Here is an 8437-nt window from a genome sequence, read left to right on the forward strand (position 1 = left end):
AACAATTAGCTCTACAAAAAGTCTACTTATAGTCCAGGTTTAAATGGGTATTCTCACTTTAGACATTTATGACATATCTTCAGGGTATGCCATGGATGTCTGATAGATGCTGGTTCCAGACATTTGGGAAACCCATGTTTCTTCAAAACGGGAGTCCTGACCTCCATCCCACCTGGTGAGGTGGCTACCGGTCATTGCATTGTGTAGAATGAATGGATAGGTGGCCACATAAATGCATGACCATCTATTCAATTTTATGAAAGCGTTGGACACGGTCAAGCAGCATTTTCAGAGTAGATTCATCTATGATGTTTTTGTTATAATTAGGCAATATATTGGTATTCTACTCATCCACAGGATTGGCAAATGTAGTGCAAATAATCAAGTAGACGTTAAAAACAGAGCATGAAAACTATAAGCCGGTAAGTCTAACACCTGTCATGGGTAAACTGAGGGTTTTCTAAGAGATGCTATTCTGGAATATCTCAATGAAAATAAGCAAATAATGCCATATCAGCATGGCTTCATGAGGGATCGGTCATGTCAAACTAATTCAATCAGTTTCTATGAGGAGGTTAGTTCTAGCGATTGTGAAAAATTATGAAAATTGGCTTCCACCTCATGAGATTTTTTTTTGCCTCCCTCTAGATCAACTTGCAGGATGACAGGCTGAACTGGATGGACTTATGTCTTGTTTCAGCCTAACAAGCTATGTTACTATGTATGCTCTCCAGCCTCCAGACACAGAAAAATATTAGGGTACTGTACTGTACATTCATGCTTCAACATAGAACTTGCACCAAATTCTCCATGTGGTGAATTTGTGCAATTGACAGTCTGACAACATCTACAGCACTTTGGTCAGTTCTTATACATCTGTACTTCTCATAAAATACTGTATGCCAAAAAATAAAAATAAAACTGAATTTAGTCTGTTTAAACATATGACCACTCTGGCACTTGTCCAGCTAACACCAAAGATATGAATAACATCCAGCAAGATTACATTAAGTGGTAAGATTCTTTTATAGTGGAGGTCTCACAAAATGTTATGGGTAGACTTGGCAGTAAGGAACTCCTCTTTGCCCTTTAATTTAATCCAGCCTTTGCTATACGAACGTTACCCTGGTTAATTTTTTTTCTCTGTTTTTCCTGGAACAGGTGTCACCTGCTGCCAGCCATCCTGAAAGTACGAGCAGGATTTCACTGACGCTGCGGTGTCAAATTCAGCCCTGAGTATTTAAAGATATGCACACTCATTTTTTCTTCCCCCTTTCCCATCACCTTTCTTTCTACCCCTTAGCTCATACATTAATGTTTTATTTCGCACAGAGTAATGTGTCTGCATAGGGGAGGAGAATTAGAAAACATATAAAAGTTGCTGGCTGTGCACTTTATTGCCAACCATATTGCCCCACTCTGTGTACCATACATTAATCAGTGCCTCTGGAGGACAAAACAGCCTTCGAATGGAGCATGTTCAGCATAAAAAAGTTAAACATTTTAAAATATGAAAGTTTTCATGTTACCATAAATTCAACCACTTTTAGGATTCATAAAAAGGATATTTACGTACCTGCATTAAATGTTTGCAGTGATATTTGTCCGACGGCTCATAAAATTATTCTATTTCTATAACAAATATCAATCTTCTCAGGGCTACAGAAGGGTTTCAAAGGAAAGATCCAGAGCCAGGATGTAGGTAGGACCAGCACCAACTATCCCACCAGAAGAAGTACTAGTAGTAGCAGGCCACAGTTGTCCCTGCTGGCTTCGGAAAGGAGCAACATTATAGTGGAAGGGAAAGAGGATGAGATTGTGGATTTAATGGCTCACACTTCCTCTCAGTCACAACAGGATGATGTGGAGGTGATTTCAAAGTCCAACATGCCATGGAGCCAGGGGACACAACATTCCTCCTGTTCCTCCTCTTTGCAGCGCCAAAGAAGGATTTTAGTGGAGTCCTCTTAGTCTTTTTCTGCCCCTTCCTAGTGGAGCACCTTCCTTTTTCCTAAGAAGTGGCAAGAAAACTCCACCAAACCCTATGGCAGATAGTCAAGAGAGTCCCCTGTTGACGACTTGTGTGAGAGCAGTTAGCGTTTTTACTGCCCTGAGGAGGAGATGGAGTAGAAGGCTGCAGACTCCAGGCATAGCCGTGTTGGTGGTGGTAATAGTGTCCCCCCCCTTCCCCAGCCGTGCTATTGGCGCTGGGGGCAAGGACAGTGGCAATCAGGGAAGAGCAGGGGAGAGGGCCAAAGAACCGACCAGGATATCCCACAGTCTGAAAGAAACAAAAGGGAGGGTGAGGTCTCCAATGATGATTGTGTACTGCACAGGACCTGGGAGACGGATCAGCATGTGGAGGAGGAGACAACATCAGAGAAAGATGGTGATGGCGGCAGCCATAAAGAGCAGAGGCCACATACGTCCAAAAGAACAGCCAGGGCCACATCTGCTTTGGGATCTGGTGATGCTGCTGACAAAGTAGGTGGGTGAGGCCCAAAACATGCCAGAGCTAAGCCCAGCTTTACTGCCTCTATTTCTGCTGTGCAAGTATCTCCTGTCTGGAATTTTTTTTGCAAAAAACAATATGGCTGCACACCGTTATATATACAAACAGTAGAGCTAAGAAATTGGGGTCATTCTAGATAAAAGTGGTACAATACCGACTATAACTGAGTAATGGAAGCACATACGTGTCGGGCCCTGGGAACTTCTGAGCAGAGTACGTTTGTAGCTGGTTAATACACTACCCTGAACAGTGTAGATTTAAGTAAGTCCAAAGTGAGGCAGTATATTTAGTGTTAGGGAGTCAGGGACCCATCTGCGGAAGCCACCTTGACGCCTGGTAGATGGGCCCGACACGTAAGTGCGCTAAGAGCTTCCATTACTCATTTATAGTCGGTATTGTACCACTTTATCTAGAATGACCCCCATTTCTTAGCTTTATTGTTTGTATATATGACAGTGTGCAGCCATCTTGTTTTTTGTAATTATGTTTGCTTCATGGATATGCACCTGTGATTCTGAAGGTTTTAGTCAAAATTTTCTTGGAATTTTTTTTCACACTGCTGGAATACAAAAGCATTGCCTAGTGAGCGCTGTGCAAGAGTAAAATAACGGCAGGCAAACACAAACGTAGGCACAACAGTTCTATTGAACCACATGATCTGGCATCATCCCATCCTGAGGGAAGACATGGTTGGCAGCCAGCCACTGCAGCATGAGTTCCCGACTTCTCCCGGTCCACATTGCGGCACCTAGGCCACATCCTCAATCCATATAGCGTCATTCACATCGTCATCATCCCTTTCCGCTTCTCCGGCTTAGACTCCTCCTTCACTCCATCACTAGCCATCGATAACAGATTACATGGCCAGAAAACAACTGTACGCACCCAGCAATCCGATGGTGCACAAGCTTAATTCCCACCTGGCCAAGTAGCTTGCAGTGCAGTTGCTGCAAAAAGCTATCCCTGCATTTTGATCTCATGTGGTGGACAACATGTGCCGCTCACTGGGATTCTCGATGTTCGGCAAGGTTCACGCCATGGTGGACACCTGGGGAAGCTCTTACAGGCAAGAACAGTACATGTCTTTCTCTGCCCACTGGGTTAATGTTTTTCCCAGCAGTGGAAAGGGAGCACCCCAGCAATGAGACCTGGTCCTTTTGACCTCCCCAAGATGCCACACCAGGCCACGATGCCACACCAGGCACCTCCTCCTCCATGACACGTTCCCATCCTCAACAGCATCAAGGTACAGCACGGGTCACTTACACTACCCATCCTTCCTAACACATGTGTCAGGTTAAGCTTTTCCACACCATGTTGAAGATAATTGGCCTGGGAGAGAGTAGCCACACTGGCAAGCAGTTGCAAATTATGTTACCAGGAAAAACTGTGTACGCAGCTTGCCGCAGCTTATGGCGAGCAGACACCTGCCACCAGCATGTCTGAAAGGGAGTCACCGCCCTTCTGCTGCCACAAGCAGCAGTAGCAGCAGCAGCAGCCATTTCAGTCTTCTCAACGTGATGGAGCAGTTTTTCCATGTGCCGTGCTCCCAGCTGAGGCCAGTCAGCAATCCAACACCTTCTTCCTCAGTGCCCAGGTTCATTCCTACGTAAACCCCGGCAAGTCTCTGGCGCATACCCTGTTTCCTGACCCCATGATTTCTTTGCAAAGGTGAAGAACTAAATGAGCTTGTGGAAAAATGTATACCTTTTTAAGATTAATACAGTATCATTATTGTATGTACACAAAATAAGATACAATAAAATGAATTAAAGCGAAATTGTACAATAAAATAATATAAAACAGGTGTAGTAGATCAGTTTAGGCGATCATGCTACTCACTTCACCTGAGGGGGTTGTACACAGGATAAACTCAAGACAACTGATATCTTTCACCCTCACATAGAGACTGCCTTATGTATGATCCCAGGATGGAGAAAGGACTTTCAATGAGGAAGGTGTAGTTCTTTATTGGTTCTAAACACATTTTAGGGTTCTACCATAACCATGTGTCCAGATACACAGGAACGCTAGTCTATCAGGGACCAGGGATAGCTGCATTGCCAACAATTGCTCATCGGATAAATTCCCCAGAAGTCATACTTCTTTCTTTTGCATGTCAGCCATGCGTTTGTTGGATTTCTGGTCAAGCAGAGTGGAACAGTGTCCCAAACTGGCACAGCACGCTCTCTTTCTTCTTTTTTGCTCAGCCTCCAGTTGCATCTCAGAGAGAGTTTTCAGCACTGTGGAGGGCATGGTGACACCAAAACAGATCAAGTTGTCCTCCACCAGTGTCCAAAATATCACTTTTGTCAAAATGAACCAAGTCTGTATTCAGGAGGATTTTCACGCTCCTCCGGCTGATTCCAATGAATAGATCTAGCCTTGCTAGCAGTGCCTCATCTTGCCACTGTTGCTGTCTGCCTACCACCACATTGTGTAAGGCTGTTGCTGCTGCTGCCTCTGCCACCATCATGCCACTGATGTGACCTGCCTACCATCACATTCTGTACAGCTGCTGCTGTCACCTCCATTGTGCCACTGCTGCAACCTGCCTACTATCATATTCCATACGGCTGCTGCTGATGCCGCCATCGTGCCACTGCTACGAACTGCATAGCATCATGTTCTGTATGGCTGCGGCTTCCAAGACCCCAAGCTATCTGTTTTATGTTATTTAAGATCTCTATTTGCCACGTGTTCTTTTCCTCTCATGTATAAGTCCAGAAAATATGTGCATTTCCTGGCTGGGATGTTAGGGTACTTTCACACTAGCGTTATTCTTTTCCCGCATTGAGTTCCATCCTAGGGGCTCAATACCGGAAAAAAACTGATCAGTTTTATCATAATGCATTCTGAATGGAGAGTAATCCATTCAGGATGTATCAGGATGTCTTCAGGTCAGTCTTTTTGCCTTTTCAGGACGGTGATAATACCGCAGCATGCTGTGGTTTTATCTCGGTCCAAAATTCCAGAACACTTGCCGGAATGCAGGATCCGGCATTTTTTCCCATTAAAATGCATTAATGCTAAGTGTTTTGGCAAAACGGATCCGGCATTGCGGTCTGAGCATGCTCAGACCGCCAAAAAAAAGTAGCCGGATCCATTTGTCCAGATGACACCGGAGAGACGGATCTGGAATTTCAATGCATTTGTCAGACGGATCAGGATTCTCATCAGTCTGACAAATGCCATCAGTTTGCATACGTTTTGACAGATCCAGCAGGCAGTTTCGGTGACGGAACTGCCTGCCGGAATCCTCTGCCGCAAGTGTGAAAGTACCCTTATATAGTGCCTATGACATGTCCACTAAGTCGTAGTAGTGTAAGGTTGGATCGTACTCCAATCTGATAGCGTGGGTGGTAGGAGAAAAAAAAGTTTATTTAACCACCTCCGCTCCCCTAGCTTAAACCCCCTTAATGACCAGACCACTTTTTACAATTCTGCACTACACTACTTTCACGGTTTATTGCTCGGTCATACAACTTACCACCCAAATGAATTTTACCTCCTTTTCTCATCACTAATAGAGCGATCGCTGCTGGCAGGCTGTAGTTGCACTTGTTTACCTGCCGTTTCCTGCGAACGTGCGCGCCTGTGTGCACGCGTTCACAGGAAATCCCATGAGATGACGTGCCGGCGCGTCAAGGAGGAATGAATCGAACACCTCCAGAACGCAATCCTGCGTTAGGCGATCCGGAGGCGGTTAAGAAACGGGACATTAACACACATAAAATACAACACAGAAGGGGCAAAACAACAAGGTTTAAAAGAGAAACTGAAAAAAAAGTACTTCATCAACAAGAAGGGATTGACGGACAGTGTTGGGGTGACCACAACGGTAATGCATATTGATCATGAAATGTATGGAGTTATGGCTGATAACTTGAGGACAGTCCAGCAAACATGCCGACTCCAGCTAATTCCTACAGTGCAGGCTACACAGTCAAAGCTGGAAGGTAACTGGTTGGTACACCCGAAAATCTTCATAAATAAGCCTGAGTATGTGCAGGTCTCACAGCCGCTGTAACAGAATGGTAAGAAGCTGTATAACATGTAGTAAGCACTGCAGGGATCATGTCAAGACATGTAAGACGTCCTGGGAGTCCCGAACATTGTGGACAAGGTCCAAGATGAGAGTCGTCCATGTGTTTAATACTGGATGTTATTCATGGCCAGCCCCGTGATGAATCCCAGCACTCGGATTAGGTTGTCCCTACTGAGTAACTTTACTTTTCCTTCACAATGCACTGATGCCACAGATGCCATCACCTTTACGAGCTGGGTTGCTGATAAGTGGATTCTAAAGTTTCTGAAGAACTGTGAGTAAAGACACTGGAATAAATTGTCCACTTCCTCCAACGTGACCTCATCCTTTGATTTATGAAAATCATTTCATAAAGTCTTGAAGTCCTCTGCGTGGATGGCATGAGAAATTTCCAAGCTCTGTGCCCGACACTTATACAGACACGTCATTCCCGATACACATCGCTGCTAGCCCCGTAAGGTCCTGAGAACTGATTACCAGCTTACTGAAATGGTCAAAGTTTCTTTGGAACTACATCCCTATGATAGCCGTGAGCGCCTCAGAGCCGTTATATAGGAAGAGCGGGAGGCAAGTTAATGTCTTTTGTAACACCTCCAATAGATTTTACTCTGTGTACGTCCCGCAGAACCAACCTGTCCCCACAATCTGGTCCTCTGTGTTTGCCTTGGTGAGTGGAGGCTTGGATGAAATCTGTATGAACACAGCCAGCCTATCTCTGTCCTTTCCTTTGAATCCAGGTAAACAGTAAAGTTTGGCTTTTAAGTTCAGCTCTGAGCCCACTTCAGTGGCAAGACCCTTCTGCTTCTCGGCAGCTATGCAGGAAGACAGGTGCTTGGAATAATCTTTCAGTCCGATGTATGAGAAATTATACATCGGTATCACGCTGTACAGAGTCCATTGTTTTTGAAGGAGCAAAGCAGCCTGTTCCAGATCAAGAGTTTCCTCCAAGGGGGTGCACTTCGGGATTTTTCATTTAGACGCGCTTCGCAATGCAGACCGTCGAAGTGCAGAGGTCAAGCTTCCAGGAGGATACCTCGGGCTGTGAAAATGACTGCTCCTTCGTGCCGATGACCTACTTCAGCATCTGTTCCAGGACATGAAGCAGTGGAATGAAATCATTCAACCCGTAGTCCTGGTGACTGACAAATAACATGGCCTCCTCAAAGGGCCTGAGCAAACCGCAGATGTCACGCATGAGCTGCCACTGGCTGACATCCAAGTTACACAGGGGACTACTCCTGTCCGCTTGGATCATCAATAAATCGTTGATGGCCTTTCTCTGTTCGTACAGTCGGTCCAACATATGGAGGGTGGAATTCCAACGGGTGGAAAAATCGCATATCAGCCTATGTTGGGGGATGCTGTTCTGCCTCTGTAGCTCAAGGAGGGTGTGCTTTGCCGTGTACGAGTGGCTGAAGTGCATGCAAAGTTTCCTGGCCATTTTCAGGATATTTTGCAGATGGGTGGAAGACTTCAGGAACCACTTGACAACCAGATTGAACACCATGGGCGCATGGTGTCGGCACTGCATCAAGGAGAGCGGAGCCATGTTCTTCCCGTTGTTGATCACCATGGTTCCGATTTTCAGTTGTCGCAAAGAAATCCAGGATTCGATTTCTTGCTGAAGGACACGGTGCAGTTCCTCCCCTGTGTGACTCCATTCTCCCAGGAAAACGAGGTGCAGAACAGCGTGAGAGTAATGAGAGGGGTCTCACATGGCTGCATACACTACATGCCTCCAACATAATTCTTGGATCTCTACATGAAAATAATGTATTTGGTGTAAATCGCACGAGGGGCATAGTTGGAGACATTGACTTTACAAGAGATACAGAGCAGCGGAGTTTGCTTTGAAATAAAAAATTTCACCACTGCGT

General features: G+C 45.3%; 1 pseudogene; it reads right to left on the reverse strand.

Moving 5' to 3' along the window:
• Positions 1–6664: 6664 nt before the first annotated feature.
• On the reverse strand, positions 6665–7526 carry LOC122926137 (annotated as a pseudogene).
• Between the last annotated feature and the right edge of the window lie 911 nt (positions 7527–8437).

This window comes from Bufo gargarizans, chromosome 2 (genome assembly GCF_014858855.1).
Source record: "Bufo gargarizans isolate SCDJY-AF-19 chromosome 2, ASM1485885v1, whole genome shotgun sequence".
In the NCBI taxonomy this organism is placed as follows: Eukaryota; Metazoa; Chordata; class Amphibia; order Anura; family Bufonidae; genus Bufo; species Bufo gargarizans.